Source organism: Narcine bancroftii, chromosome 14, assembly GCF_036971445.1.
Source record: "Narcine bancroftii isolate sNarBan1 chromosome 14, sNarBan1.hap1, whole genome shotgun sequence".
NCBI classification, from domain to species: Eukaryota; Metazoa; Chordata; class Chondrichthyes; order Torpediniformes; family Narcinidae; genus Narcine; species Narcine bancroftii.
In genome coordinates, this window is record NC_091482.1 from 21,321,425 (window position 1) to 21,336,986 (window position 15,562).

Here is a 15,562-nt window from a genome sequence, read left to right on the forward strand (position 1 = left end):
ATCACAGGACAAAGAAACAGAAGCAGGCCACTAAGCCATTAGGCCCTTCAAGTCTGTTACGCAAATCAACTAAAGAAGGGTTAGGATGTGGAACCTAACCCACCTGGGGAAAAAAGTTAGGTCAAGTAATATTTTAAGTTATTAAAAGTAGTTTAAAATATATGTAAACACCTTCACAACACTTTCAAACATTTCTCCAAAACAAAAACTTCTACTGCCTTAGCTGGAGCCCATCATGATGAGAAGACAAGAGGCCTACCGATGGAGAGAAGCAGGGAGCTCTTTCATCGTTGCTCTCCACAGCAACGAAGAGATGGCGTCAAGGATGAGGAACCCGGAAGTGATGCGGCACTCATGCGCGAACAATGGGGGCCTTCTGCAACACCGACAAAGACAACTCGAGCTCACAGATATCGGGGAGTGGAGAGGATGAAGACCTTGAAGGAAGAGAAGAAGAAGAGGTAAACATCTAGAACTGTAGCAACCAGACTTAAAACTAAGGCTGAGGATGTACCTAATAATGATTCATGGGCAAATGTTAAGGGAGAAATAAGTAAACTGCTTGAGTCTATTAATAAAATGAAAAAAAAAATGAACTAAGTTAGAAGGTTCAGTGAAAGAATACAAGAAGAGGATAGAGTAACTATGGTAAAGACACTACTACTGCTTTAATTATGGATAATAAGAAATTGCCGCAAAAAGTGGATGCATTGGAAAATTATAGCAGGAGAAACAATATTGTGGGTCTCAAAGAAGGTGTTGAAAAGCAAGAAATGATTGGATTTCTCCTGGAATGGCTTCGTGAAATGCTGGGTCCTGAAGATCTTGATCACCCTATAGAGTGAAAGAGTGCATACAGCTCTCAGACCCAAACCATCTCCAACTCAAAATCCACCATCTGTACAAATTACGTTTCTCCGGAACCAAGATAAAGGTGAGATCGACAGGAGGGCCACTTGAGAATGAAGATGCCAAAGGTTTATTTTACCCTAATATACATGCAGATTTATTAAAAAGAGAATTTAATCTGGTTAAGAAGATATTATGGGAGAAAGGATATGGGTTTGTTCTCCATCACCCAGTGAGTTTGAAGATTTTCATACTGGGTGAAGGAAACGTTCTTTTCAACCCGAGGAGTTTGCACAAATCTTCCAACAGTTCAGAGGGAGCGAAGATTTGTGAAAGTTTTAATTTTGATGGACTAAATGAGCTTTGTACAATGAGGTTCAAATTAAGACATCCTGTACGGACTATTTACATATAATTTGAGAAACAAACATTCAACTTTCGTACAAATTTGGAGCCCGTATATTCAAGGTACAGGGATAAATATGTAAAAACGGACCTCTAGCCTCTTAAGACCTGTTATAATCTTCTTCCCTAAAGTTATTTAATACAAATACTGTAAGATCCCACTGTGTGAGCTAATTCTTTGTGCAATCCAGATTAATATTATGTTTTATTTTTTCTTTAAATAATTATTTTATATAACTACATGTATAGAGGGAGTGGGGTACGAGGGAGGGGAGGGCAGGCAAAGGGAGGGGTTAATACCATGTAATCTCTGCATCTTTAAATTTAATTAAGTATTGACTCTTTTCATTCGGTGCATAAATGTTGTAAAGTCCAAAATTCATTAAAAATCTTACAATTCAATTTAAGAATACGTCCTGCATTCATTTCCATTGATTGTAATTCAGAAGATACATTTTTATGTATCAAAATTGCTGCTCCCTTAGCTTTGGAGTTAAATGAAGAAAAAAAATACATGTCCAACCCAGTCCCTCTTCAATTTCAAACTTTCTTTTTCATTCAAATGTGTCTCCTGTTGCAAAGCAATATCAATCTTCATCTTTTTGATATATGCCAAAACTCTCTTATGCTTGATCGGGTTGTTTAATCCCTGAACATTAAAGGTAGCAAATTTCAAATTTGACATATCTAATACAATTACTAAATACCAAGAATAACCACAAAATTAATAATAATAAATTAATTTAAAAATATTTTACATAAGACCCTCAAATTAAAATATATAGGCCCTCCAAATAAAAATAATATTCGTTAATAAGAGAAAAGAAAAACAACAAAAAAAACCTACCAAAAGGTAGTAACTCCCTAAAAAAACTGGGTGTGGATTACCCACTAGTGACTGATGACTAACAAAGAAGTTAGTGCAATCCCCTCCTCCCCAGCCAGCCAATCAAAAATATTAACATATTACCAAAAAAAATCAGCCTTGAGATTCCACTCCAGATGGTGAACTCATTTCAACTCTTTCCATTCCTGTTCTTTCCACTTCTACCATTTTTCCCATTTCCAAGACCATCAGATTTTTTTTAGGAGATAATGGTGGACTTCTTCTTTGTCCTCTGACATTTGGTAACGAATTAGCAAAAACCATTGCTTCATGCTCACTCTCAAAGAATTGAGATTGATAGTTCCCATAAAACACTTTCAACACAGCAGGATAACGGAATATTAACAGAATACATAACCAAATCAAAAGGAAGAAGCTGTTAAATTTACTGAAGAAAGAAAAAAATTGATATATCATTCGTGCAAGAAACACATCTAACTGAAGTGGAACACAAGAAATTAAAGAGAGATTGGATAGGACATGTAACAGCAGCATCATATAATTCAAAAGCCAGAGGAGTAGCTATATTAATCAATAAAAATGTACCAATCAAAATAGAAGAGGAAATAATAGATCCAGCAGGGAGATATGTAATGATAAAATGTCAGATATATTCAGAACTTTGGAATTTACTCAATGTATATGCATCTAATGAAGAAGATCAAAAATTTATGCAAGATATCTTTTTGAAGATCGCAGATACACAAGGGAATAAACTAATAGGAGGGGATTTTAACCTTAATTTGGACCCAAACATGGATAAAACTGGAAAAAAGACTAACAGAAAGAACAAAGTAACCAAATTTATAATTAAATCGATGCAGGAAATGCAACTTTTGGATATATGGAGGAAACAGCACCCAAAGGAAAAGGAATATTCATATTATTCGGGTAGACATAAAACATACTCAAGGATAGACCTATTCCTGTTATCAGCCCACATTCAAGGAAGAGTTAAGAAAACGGAATATAAAGCTAGATTGTTATCGGATCACTCACCCCTGTTATTAGCAATAGAGCTGGAGGACATCCCACCAAGAACATATAGATGGAGATTAAACTCCATGCTACTTAAAACACAGGATTTTAGAGAATTAATTGAGCGACAAATTAAAATGTACTTTGAAATAAATACGAAATCAGTGAAAAATAAATTTATACTATGGGACGCAATGAAAGCGTTCATCAGAGGACAGATAATAAGTTATGTAACTAAGATGAAGAAGGACTACAATCGAGAAATAGAACAGTTGGAAAGGGAAATAACAAATACAGAAAAAGAATTAGCAATGAAGGAAGATACAACTAAAAGAAGAGAATTGACAGACAAGAAAATAAAATATGAAACACTACAAACATATAAGGTGGAGAAGAACATAATGAAGACAAAACAGAAATATTATGAGCTAGGAGAAAAAACGCACAAAATACTAGCGTGGCAGCTTAAGACCAGAACAAACTAAAAGAACGGTATTGGCATCAAGGAAAAAGGACAAACAAATTACATATAACCCAACGGAGATCAACGAAAACTTCAGGGAATTCTAAGAACAACTATATCAAACTGAAAATGAAGGGAAAGAAGACAAAATAGATGAATTTCTAACTAAAATTGAACTACCGAAATTAGAAACAGAAGAGCAAAATAAATTAATAAAACCATTTGAAATAGAAGAAATACAGGAGATATTAAAAAAAACTACCGAACAATAAAACACTGGGAGAGGATGGACTCCCAATAGAATTCTATAAAACATTTAAAGACTTATTAATTCCTCCTCTCCTGGAAGTAATGAACCAGATTGAAAAAACACAAAACATACTAGATTCATGCAAAACAGCAATAATTACAGTAATACCAAAGACGGGGAAAGATCCACTAACACCAGCATCGTATAGACCAATATCTCTACTTAACACAGATTATAAGATAATACCTAAACTATTAGCAAACAGATTGGCCGACTGTGTACCAAAAATAGTAAAACTAGACCAAACTGGATTTATTAAAAAAAGACAAACAATGGACAATATCTGTAAATTCATTAACTTAATCCATGCAGTACAAGGAAACAAAACTCCAACAGTAGCGGTTGCTTTAGAGGCAGAGAAAGCCTTTGACAGAGTAGAATGGAATTATTTATTCAAAGTACTACAAAAATTCAACCTACCAGAGAAATATATTAATTGGATTAAAGCATTATATAAGGGACCATTGGCGAAAGTGACAGTAAATGGATATATATCAAACCAATTTAAATTAAACAGATCAACAAGGCAGGGATGTCCACTATCTCCCTCACTGTTCACGTTAGCTATAGAACCACTAGCAGAAATGATAAGAACAGAAAACAAAATATGAGGGATAAAAATAAAAAAGAAGGAATATAAAATCAGTCTATTTGCAGATGACGTTATAATATACTTAATAGAACCAGACATATCACTAAAAGAATTACATAAGAAATTGAAGGAATATGGAGAAGTATCGGGATACAAGATCAATGCAAATAAAAGTGAAGCAATGCCAATGAATAATGCGGATTTCACAAAGTTTAAGAAAGAATCACCATTTAGATGGCAAACACAAGCAATTCAATACCTAGGTATACAACTAAATAATAATCTCGGCCATCTATATAAACTAAATTATCAGCCATTAATTAAAAAAATTACAAGACGACTTAGAGCACTGGAAATACTTACCACTAACACTGATAGGAAAGATAAACTGTATTAAAATGAACATCTTCCCAAGGATACAATACCTATTTCAATCGTTACCAATTCACCTAACAGAGAAATTCTTCCCTAAAGAAAATAATAAGGAAATTCTCATGGAAAGGGGGGGAAACTGAGGATAGCACTAGATAAATTAACAGAATGGTACAAACAAGGAGGCTTACAACTACCACACTTTAAGAATTATTATAGAGCAGCACAATTAAGATACCTATCAGATTTTTATCAAACAAGGGAAAAACCAGATTGGACCAGATTAGAGCTAGATAAAATAGGGGAGAAGATACCTGAATATATACTATATAAGTGGGATGAAAAATTGGTGCAATGTAGGAATTCACCAGTATTGCACCATCTGCTCAACATTTGGAAGAAGATTCACGTAGAAAGGAATAAAATAAATTATCAACTACCAAAATTAATATTGACACAAAATCAACTAATCCCTTTCACAATAAATAACCTTTCCTTCAGAGAATGGGAGAGAAAAGGGATCAAAAGAATAGAAAATTGTTTTTCGGGAAATAAATTATTATCTTTTGAACAAATGAAGGACAAATATAATATAACTCACGATACAAAGTTTGCATACCACCAACTGAAAACCAACTTGAAGGACAAATTGGGAAACAGTCTGAGGTTACCAGAAGGAAGCAATTTTGAATATGTGATTACAGACACAATGATAATTTAAAAATTTATAACAAACATGTACATCAAACTGCAAGAAAAGGAGATCGAGGAAACAAACTGTAAACCTAAACAAAAATGGGAACAAGATCTAAACATAAAGATAAAGAATGAAACATGGGAAAAGCTATGCTCTGGAACTATGAGAAATACAATAAACAAGAGGTTACGCATGATACAATATAATTGGTTACACAGGCTATACATCACACCCCAAAAGTTAAATAAATGAGACCCAACAGTATCAGATAGATGTTTTCGCTGTAAAAAAGGAAACGGGAACAACAATACATGCAATTTGGACATGTGAGAAAGTGAAAAAATTTTGGGAAGATCTAAACCAGATATTAAATAAAATCACAAAAAGCGATATACCAAAAAACCCAGAGATCTTCCTCCTAAGTAATATAAGAAATAAAGAACTTGGCCTCGATTTGGATGGAGCACAAAAAAGATTTGTTATGATAGCCCTAGCAGTAGCAAAAAATGTATTATGTCAACCTGGAAATTAGAAGACAACTTGAGAATACAACAATGGTACATAGAAATAAATAAATGTATTCCATTAGAAAAAAATAACATATAATTTAAGAAATAACATCACAATATTCGAACAAATATGGGAACCATACATGAAATACAATAGAGAAATCCTACCATGGACCTCCATCACCTAAAATGACAGAAGTAGAAGACACCAAAATGAACTGACTCAGTATATAAATGTAAAAGACAAAAATTTCTTGTTTATTTTTATTAAGTGACGACATTGTTTAACGGGTTTAATGTATCTTATAGATTGAAGGGGGAGAGAGGGAGGGAGGGAAGGGAGGGGGAAAAAGGGGAGAAAATGACACTGTACATATTCAAGAGAAAAATGTCTGTATGTATTTTGATCAGTATGGTTTATAGTGTGAAAAATTTTTAAAAATTATAAAAAGAAAACAGCAGGATAACGAAAATCAATTTTGTAACCTTTACGCCATAAAACACCTTTAACTGGATTAAATTCACGTTGGCGTCTAATAATATCTTGACTCAAATCAGGGTAGAAGAAAACTCTACTATTCTGAACCATCATTGGTGCTTGCCTTTGTCTTGCATTTTGAACTACAAGTCAAAGAATTGTCTCTCTATCCAAAAAGTTCAAACAACGAACTATCACAGCTCTTGGAGGTTGACCAGGTAGGGGTGTTCTTCTTAAAGCTCTATGTGCTCTTTCCAATACCAATCTATCAGGAAAAGACTCTTCCCCCAACATCTGGGGAATCCAATTTTTAAAAAATTTGACAGGATCTTGACCTTCTGGCAAACCCACAATTTTCACGTTGTTTCTTCTGCTTTGATTTTCCAAATAGTCTATTTTTTTTTTGTTAACTCTCTTTCCAGGTCTCTTAAATCTTTAACTGATTTTTCCACCTTTACTATTGTTTCTGTATTGGATTGTACCTGTTGTTTACATTCAGAAAAGGAAGCTTCATCAATTTTTTTTAAGTTTTCCCAATTTTCTTTAGCTTCTGCCTTAACCACAGTTAAGTCTGAACTTGTATCAGTATTCATTTGAACCAGCTGGTTCAATTGACCAGTAATAACATCCAAATAAGAAGGAATACCTTCAAACATCATATAAACAGGCTGAGATGCAATTTGAAATGCAGAATCCGGTTCCGTAAATTGTAACTCACTTTCTTCCAGCTCTTCTTCCATTTCCTGTGCAGTGGTAGAGTAAGGCAAGTCCTCTTCTGGTTGTTCTTCAAAAGGCAGCATTCCAATCGTTTTGCTGCGAGTTTGGACACCCAATGACGACCCCCCGACTTCCTCAGGGGGTCGTCGCTGCCATCCCCCCACAGTCCATTTTTTCATAAAATTACAGAGCTCTCCGTAATTAACGGTGCTACCAAAGCCCACAATCGCTATAGACTGCGTGTCTACCGTCACAGTCCTCTTCCTCTGTGCTCCCGTCTCTTCCAACGGGGGTGTTCTTTGTAACAAGCCTCCAGGCTCGTGCCCGACTTCTCGAGAGTGCGCTCCTTCCTCCGCAAAACGGGTCGAACCAGCGCCATCTTGAGACTGGTGACTAGTTGTTACCTTAACTTTTGTCCCCACCGGCGATCGTTGAAGCTTGGGGATCGCTGAAAATGGATCTGAGGCTGTTTCAAGACCCCAATTCTTCTGCACTTTGAAACTGTATTTTCTATTGTAACTGAGACTTAGTTTTTTATTACATTTGCAGCCATAATGGGTCACCAAAATATCAAACTAAAAATGAAAGTTTTAAAATTAAAAATAAAGGGTTAAAAAAACAGGTACTTAAAAGTCTGACCAGAGAGGGCAGGGATTACACATCTAGTCTCTACGCCATCTTGCCACGCCCCCCGCTTTAAGCATTGACTCTGTACATGAATGGAAATTTTAAAATAAAATGTTAATAAAACAAAGAAAATTGCAGAAAGATGCTGCTTTCTGTAAATCCCCTTCCTTCCCCTCCCCACCATTCATCCCCTATTTTTCTTCTTTGAGATGAGTAAGGTTGACCTGCACTTAAGGAGATTCTGAGACATTCCAGAGAGAGTTGGTGGGGCTTCAGTTTTCGTGGGTTGGAAGACCACTGCAGGTGAATTTCTGAAGGAGCGCGAGGGCATGTTTTGATGATTCAGTAATTTAGACTTGACCAGAGCAAAGCAACAGCTTAGTCCATCTACCTCTGAACCACATCCGAGACTCAGGAAATGGGTATAAAATGTGACAAACGAACTGCATTTTATCAGCTGCAGCAATTACTGATTGTGTTGACTCTCAGCACCGTGGCATAGCAGGTAGTGATGCTGCCTCTAAGCTCCAGTGACCTGGGGTCAGTCAGACCTCCACCCTGAAGCTCTCATATTCTGTATTTCGCCAGTTTCTCCAATGTCTGATAGAAGTGCTGGATGTCTGCTATAAATCTCCCACAGCCTCAGGTGGATGATTGGAGAATTGGAGGGAGTTGTGATTTGTGAAAAAGTCATCGGGAAAATGAAGATTGTGAATTAAAAACGTCGTGAAATTCGGCATAGATTCAATGGGCTGCAAAGCCTCCTTCGTTGCTAGAGTTAACATGGAATCAGCGAGGCTCATGATCCAATACCTGAGTAAGGAACAACAGCACTTTCAAAGAGGCTGCACTTCAGTCGATACAGCAGGCCAAATTGTGTTTGTGACCTGGTGTGGGAGTGCAGTCCAATTGATACTAGGGTCCGATGGCAAGGCCTCACTGATGAGCAGACTGTTCAGGCCCTGGAGAAGACCTTGACAGATGGCAAGGCTGGAACAGAACCTTACTACAACAGGCGAGCAGCTATTGAGAGTCATTTAATTTTTTAAAATAAATATAGACATACAGGCCCTTTCAGCCCATGCCGCCCAATTACACCCGATTGACCTATAACTCCCAGTATGTTTTTAAAGTAGGAGCCACCCAGTGGAAACCCATGCAGACACAGGGAGAACATACAAACAGACAGCCCACTCCACTAACTGTGACGTCCTTACTGTTGGTAAAACATTACTGTAAAAATTCAAAGAAGTTGTTTTTAGAGCAAAAGTGTAAAATGTATAAGGACACATTAAAAATGGATAAATAATTAAATATTAATAAAACGAGAAATAAAAATAATTGATCAAATATACCTTTATTTTCTGAATTTCCAGGATGCAACTCCTCATTAAGATGAGCGAGGATTCCAAATGTCTTCCAGATCTGGGCTACATCTGGGCTGCTTGGGTGATGGATTCCCAGTTCAATCCACTAGTAGCAGACAGATGAATGGATGGACCAATAGTTGCCTCCTGAATTTCTGGTCGGGTTGTGCAGGTCCACAATATGCTGACCCACAAGAGGCTGAAGAGTGGCCGATTCCTCATATTTACCAGCCAAGTCATTGCACTGAACTAAAATTCCATCTGAGGTATCTGAGAGTGTTGTATCAGAAGAAAAGTGCTAATTTTGATGACCTTTTCATTAACATCACTAATTTTTTTTAAAAACTACGTTTGCAGCTAGTGTCTCAACCTTTCTACATCTTCAGACCACCTTAACTATCGGCTCACCTATAACAAATCCACAGACCACCAGTAGGAAGCAAAAGGAGCAAATGAACTTGAACCTCCATCAAAATGCCGATGGGATTTCTGTTGTTTTGCCGAGAACACCTTTTGAGAATTTTTTGTGTTACAAACTTGTTTTACATGTTACTTATTTATTACATCAGTAATATTTGCCTTGTGGTATCACTGCGGACCAACTATAACAAACCCACTGGCCTGCCCAGATTGCCACAGAAATCTGGAGGCAGTTCAGAGACGAAACCAAGACCTGATGCCTGAAAGGCCGAAGGTTTCACTTTCCACAGATGCTGCCTGACTGCCCGAGTGTTTCAAGCACTTAGTTGTTTTATTTCAAATGTTAATTTTCTACAGTTTTTATTATTATTTTCAACTTTCATTAAGAATCAACCATATTGGTGAGTCTGAAGTCATATAGAGATAGACCCAATTGGGGACAAATGGCAGATTTCCTTTTCAACATAGAATAAAACTGGACATTCAGTCAATGTTATTACATCATACACATCCTTCCCTTGAGGGCATTAGTGAATCCAGGTCTGTTTTTAACCCAATCCGGCAATTTCATGGTTATTTTTACCGAGATTAGATTATTTTTTGAGTCAGTATTTGGATTTAATGTTGTTGGGATTCCAACTCCATTTCCTAATCTACACAGCCAATTTTGCAAGTCTGCTCAGGACTTTATTCCCTCGAGTGTAGAAAAATGAGAGGGGATTTGACAGAGATAGGCAAAGTTATGAGAGTAAATGCAAGCAGGCTTTTTCCACTGAGATTAGGTGAGGCAAGAACTAGAGGACATAGATTAAGGGTGAAAGGTGTTTAGGAGGTACATCAAGGGGAATTTCTTCCCACAGAGAGCGTGGAATTAGCAGTCATCTGAAGTGGTGATGGCAGGCTCAATGTTGACATTTAAGAAAAATTTGGATAGGCACATGAATGGGAGGGGCATGGAGGGCTATGATCCAGGTGCAAGTCAATGGGACTAGACAGAATAACAGTTTGGCACAGACTAGATGGGCCAAAGGGCATCTTCCTATGCAGCAGTGTTCTGGGTAAAAATTAGCTGCAGTGAAGCCAACGGAACTATGAGTAATGGCTTTACCGACCGGTTCCAGGATGTCCGAGAGCCAGTGAGGCATCTCGCAAGTTCGCTAGCTGAGAAAGTTCGGAGAATTTGGGCTCTTTAGCAGAGCGGCAGGCTTGAATGAATGGCAGAAAGATAACTTATCAACTTAGATTGACAATAACTGTGCTGAGCTTTCTTGACATACTTCTCCCCTGATGAAATGTCAAAGGTTCTCAACAACAAATTGAGACCGCAGCAGGTGAGGATTGTCAGAAATGACTTTAGTTATTATTAGCACAGCATGGCTAGCATTAGAGCTGTCAAGCCACAGTGCAATTTAAACTGTGTTAAAATTTGATGCTTCCTGAAAAGCCTGCATGTTTAAACTGGCACTTCACTCAATAAGTCAGATGCGATCCATTTTTTGAAAGGATAGGGGTTAGATGGGAGATGAGGCAGCAGAGGGAAGATGGAATGCGTTGGTGGATAAGCCCCACTGAGCCGACAAACGCTCAACAATTTCAATGTCCAATCCTACCTTGGAATATTTCATACATCACACCTGGAGTGGTGCTCACTTTTCTCAAGCACACACTAAGTTGTCTTTGCAACAGTATAATTTAAATGTCAATTCTAATAGCCTCTTTATTTCAAAATTGTTGGTACTGGAGAGATTAAAAATTGGATCAAACAAAAATGCATCTTCCCTTCATGTTGTGCCAACTCTGGGGGTTTTTGCACCCAGTTTTGGCAGAAACCCACAATAATTAGGATATTGGACCGGGTGCTTCTGCTGGAAGTACAACCGTTCCTGGGTCGCATTTCACCGACACGATGACCACATCGGTGGGGGGGGGGGGGGGGGGGGGTGGGGCATTGAAACCTTGTGGACCTGTGAGCTTATGTCAATGCAATCACAAAGAAAGCTCACCAGTGGCTATACTGTGTGAGATGTTTGAGGAGATTCGGTAGGTCACTGAAGACTCTCGACAACTTCTACAGATGTAACGTGGAGAGAATTCTGGCTGGTTGCATCACTGTCTGTCTGGTATGGAGGTACCAACGCTCAGGACAAGAAAAAAAATTCCAGAGGGTTGTTAACTCGGTCTGTAACATCACGGGCACCAGATTTCGCTTCATCGAGGATATCTATAAGAAAGCAGCCTCTATCTTCAAGGGCAAAACCACCCAGGCCTTCTTCACTCTGCTACCATCGGGAAAGAGGTACATGAGCCTAAAGACAAGCACTCGGTGGCACAAGGACAGCTTCTTCCCCACTGCCATCAGATTCCTGAATGATCAATGAACCAACGACACGGCCTGACTTTGACTTTGGTTCACTACTTTTTTTTAAATTATTTTCTGTAAGGTGGTTTATACAAAAGTTTGCCCTGTGACTCTGCCGCAAAACACCAAGTTTCGTGACTTGTTCATGACAATAAATTTGATTCTGAATTTTCTACCAATAACATCCCTGTCGAAGTTTGATAGAATATTTGATGATATTGCCAAATTTCTTCAGACTTTGGAAATTATAGACATTGGTGTGCCTCCTTCATGGTCACCTTTATGTGCTTGCAGTCTGAGCCTTGAAGGTTCTGGCCCCTTGCAACTCTGTCCATCAATGCAGATAGATGCGTGGTTCCTCAGCCTTTCCTTAAAATGAATGATAGGTGTAAGCGGATGCACACTTCTAGAGGTATGTCAGGGTTGGGGGGCCAGGTGATGGGTGAAATGGGGGAAGGACCCGAATATTCATTTTTCGAAGAGTAGCTATGAAGTATTGAACTGCACGTTTCACAAACATTTCTACGACTGATTCCACCTGCATTGAATTCATCCATCGTTATTGAATGAAGATCTACCGGGACCAATGCCTGAAGAGGGAGCACAAAATCAGTGAACCGGTGCGGACTCGAAAGGCCAACAACACACAACATGTTTCCGCTCCGTAAATGGTTATATGGTTAACACTGGAAAATATATATATATTTTTTTTTTTTAAATGTTTGCTTCCTGAGAAGAAATTGGGGATTATAATAGACAACTTCAAGCTGAACACAAAGATAATTTCATATTTGCTGCATCACATAGGAAAATGGAGCAATATTAAATTAACGTATTGAAATTAGTATGTTTAACCCATAATAACGCTGACACATTGTGTTAGTTCAACTGACCTAAAAATGTTTTGGTGCTGATTTTTACTTGTACTCTGTATCTGATGCCTCTCGTGTCCGTGTCCAACAATAGTCAGTCAACGGTGATGGATTCCAGTTGCCCTGATCCTGGTCGCAATGGCCTGGTGAAACTTTTCACCATGTTCGTCACTGACTGCACCGAGATCAGCAGGGAACACGTCTAAGTGTGAAGGCAGGAAACAAATTTTCAACGACATGTTGAACTTCATGGTTTTGAAAGCTTGAAGTAGACACAAAATGACAGAAGATAAAAAATCACAAAAATAGGTTATATCTAGAAAACAGTAACTAGGAAAATTTTAAGGTGACTTTCATGATCAGCAGCTCAAAATCCATAAAATACACCCAAAAGAGTTCAGGTAGCAAATTTTTCATTGTCCAGTGTAACATTAGGAGCATGTCACATGAGGGTAGTGAATTAGGAGTCATTTTCCCGTTGGTAGCCGTGTGGGATGATCTTCCGGGAGAAATAGTGGCGGCGGAGTCAATTGTATTATTTAAGAAAAGGTTGGACAGGTCTATGGATGAGAAGAAGATGGAGGGTGATGGGCATTGTGCAGGGAGGTGGGGCTAGAAAGGGGTGTTTGGTTCGGTGCGGACTAGAAGGGCCTAATGGTCTGTTTCCGTGCTGTAATTGTTATATGTTATGTTAAAGTGACTGCACTGGCCATTGTCTTTGCAAATAAAGATTCACCCCTAGTCATTTTAATACAATTGCAAGATAGGCTGACCATGAACTGATACAATAGATTTATTCTGAGCCCCTGTGGTTATCTTGATTGCAATGACCTGCAGCCACTTGGGGTACGACCAACCTCCTCCAAACATCAGGAAGGCAAAATATTGCTTTCCTGTTTCTCTCCTGGTGCATTTATTGATCCCTCATGCCTCCTTCCATTTTCCTTCACCTCCAGGGTAATCGGCAACGCCCTTGCATGGAAAAGCAGAGAAAACACAGGAGCCTCCCTTAAAGCTAAACTTTTCCTGATTTTTCAATTCTTTAGCAATCCCGATTTGGTATTTGCATTGTGCACAAGTCATGGAATGACAAGATCCAATTTCTCTGCAATTGTAAATGAAGTTAAGGCAGTGCTTAATGTCTTTCCAGTCAAGATCTGAAACAAAATAAATTGGAGATGTGGTTGACAGTGAGGAGGAATCATTTTGACTGCAGCACGATAATGAATGCCCTTGACAACCAACAGAAGAGGAACAATTGGTACTTAATCCAGAGAAATGTAAGGGAGGAGAACAAAGGATAACACAACAGATGGGAGAATATTGAGAGAAAAGGAAGAACATAGGATTTCCATGGTCCACAGATCCTGAAAGATCAATCAGTTGATCAAGAAGTCAAAGGACATCAATTCTATTATTAATCAAGGTATTAAAAATAAGAAGAAAGAGGTTATGCTGGAATTGTTTGCAATGACACTTCACTGTGCATGGTTTCGTTCACCACACTACAGGAAAAATTAACTTTCACTGGAGAAGGAAAAGGAAATCTAAGAGGATGTTGCCAGGACTGGAAAATTGTAGCCACATGGAAAGATTAGGTAAGCTTGAGATGTTTTCTTTGGAACAGAGTTAAGGGAAGATTTAATTAAGGTGTTTAAAATTATGTGGAGCCTCGATAAATTGGAGCAGTTTATTTCCCTTGGCAGAGGCATCAAAATTCAGGTAGAACAGATCTAAAGTAATAGGCTGAACAATTGGAAAGGACATGAGAAAAATGTTTTGCAATCGAAGGATAAAAAGCATTTGCAACTCTCCAACTGAAAGAAACTCCCATTACATTTAAACGGTATTTCATTGTGGACTTGAACAGCCATAGCCTGAAGGGCTATAGCCCAAGTGTTGGAAGAAGGACTAGACTTTTAACTAGCATTGACATGTTGGGCCGATTGGTCTCCTACAGTGTAAATTTTTCATGATTCTCTGAAATTATTTACTTATAACTCTACTTATAATTTAGAGGTTATCATTTTAACTAGTGATGGTATTGACTCTGTCATCATCGAGGCTAATACACACCTTTCAGATAACAAGGATGTTTCCAGGACTTTGGTGTGTGATTGTGATGTTTCTCAAGAGGATATATGACTATCCTGGGCCATTTTCAAATCGTGTGGCTAGAGAGAAGCTTTTTCGCCTAACAGAAACATCTGAAAACCAAGTGTAAAGGCTTAAAAGGAGGAGCAAGGAGGATTGGGGACATTTGATTGCAATACGGAAAGCACTGCCTCAGGAGGTGGCATTTTAGAATCATAGAACACTACAGCACAGAAGCAGGCCCCTTAGGCCCTTCTAGTATGTCCCAAAACTTGTTTTTTTTTCCCTTTTCCCACTGACCTGTGTCCATAGCCCTCCATTCCTCTCCCATGTTAAAATTGACCCCACAGTCACCACCTCAGCTGGGAGTTCATTCCACACCCCCACCACTCTCTGTGTGAAGAAGTTCCCCCTCATTGGTCCCCCTAAACATTTCCCCTTTCACTATTAACCCATGTCTTCTGGTTTGTATCTCACCCACCCTCAGTAGAAAAACCCTATCTACATTTACTCTATTCCCCTCATAATTTTAAATACCTCTATCAAATCTCCCCCCACCCCCCATTC

The 15,562-nt window shown here is 38.3% G+C and overlaps 1 long non-coding RNA gene across 3 annotated transcripts in view; it reads left to right on the forward strand.

Moving 5' to 3' along the window:
* LOC138750024 (uncharacterized) overlaps positions 1 to 9,786 on the forward strand; it is a 51,073-nt gene extending 41,287 nt beyond the window's left edge. For all 3 annotated transcript variants that reach the window (XR_011349022.1, XR_011349024.1, XR_011349023.1), the window contains one exon: positions 9,260 to 9,786. This is a non-coding gene — a long non-coding RNA (uncharacterized lncRNA). The remainder of the gene's footprint in view (positions 1 to 9,259) is intronic.
* The last annotated feature ends 5,776 nt before the right edge of the window (positions 9,787 to 15,562 follow it).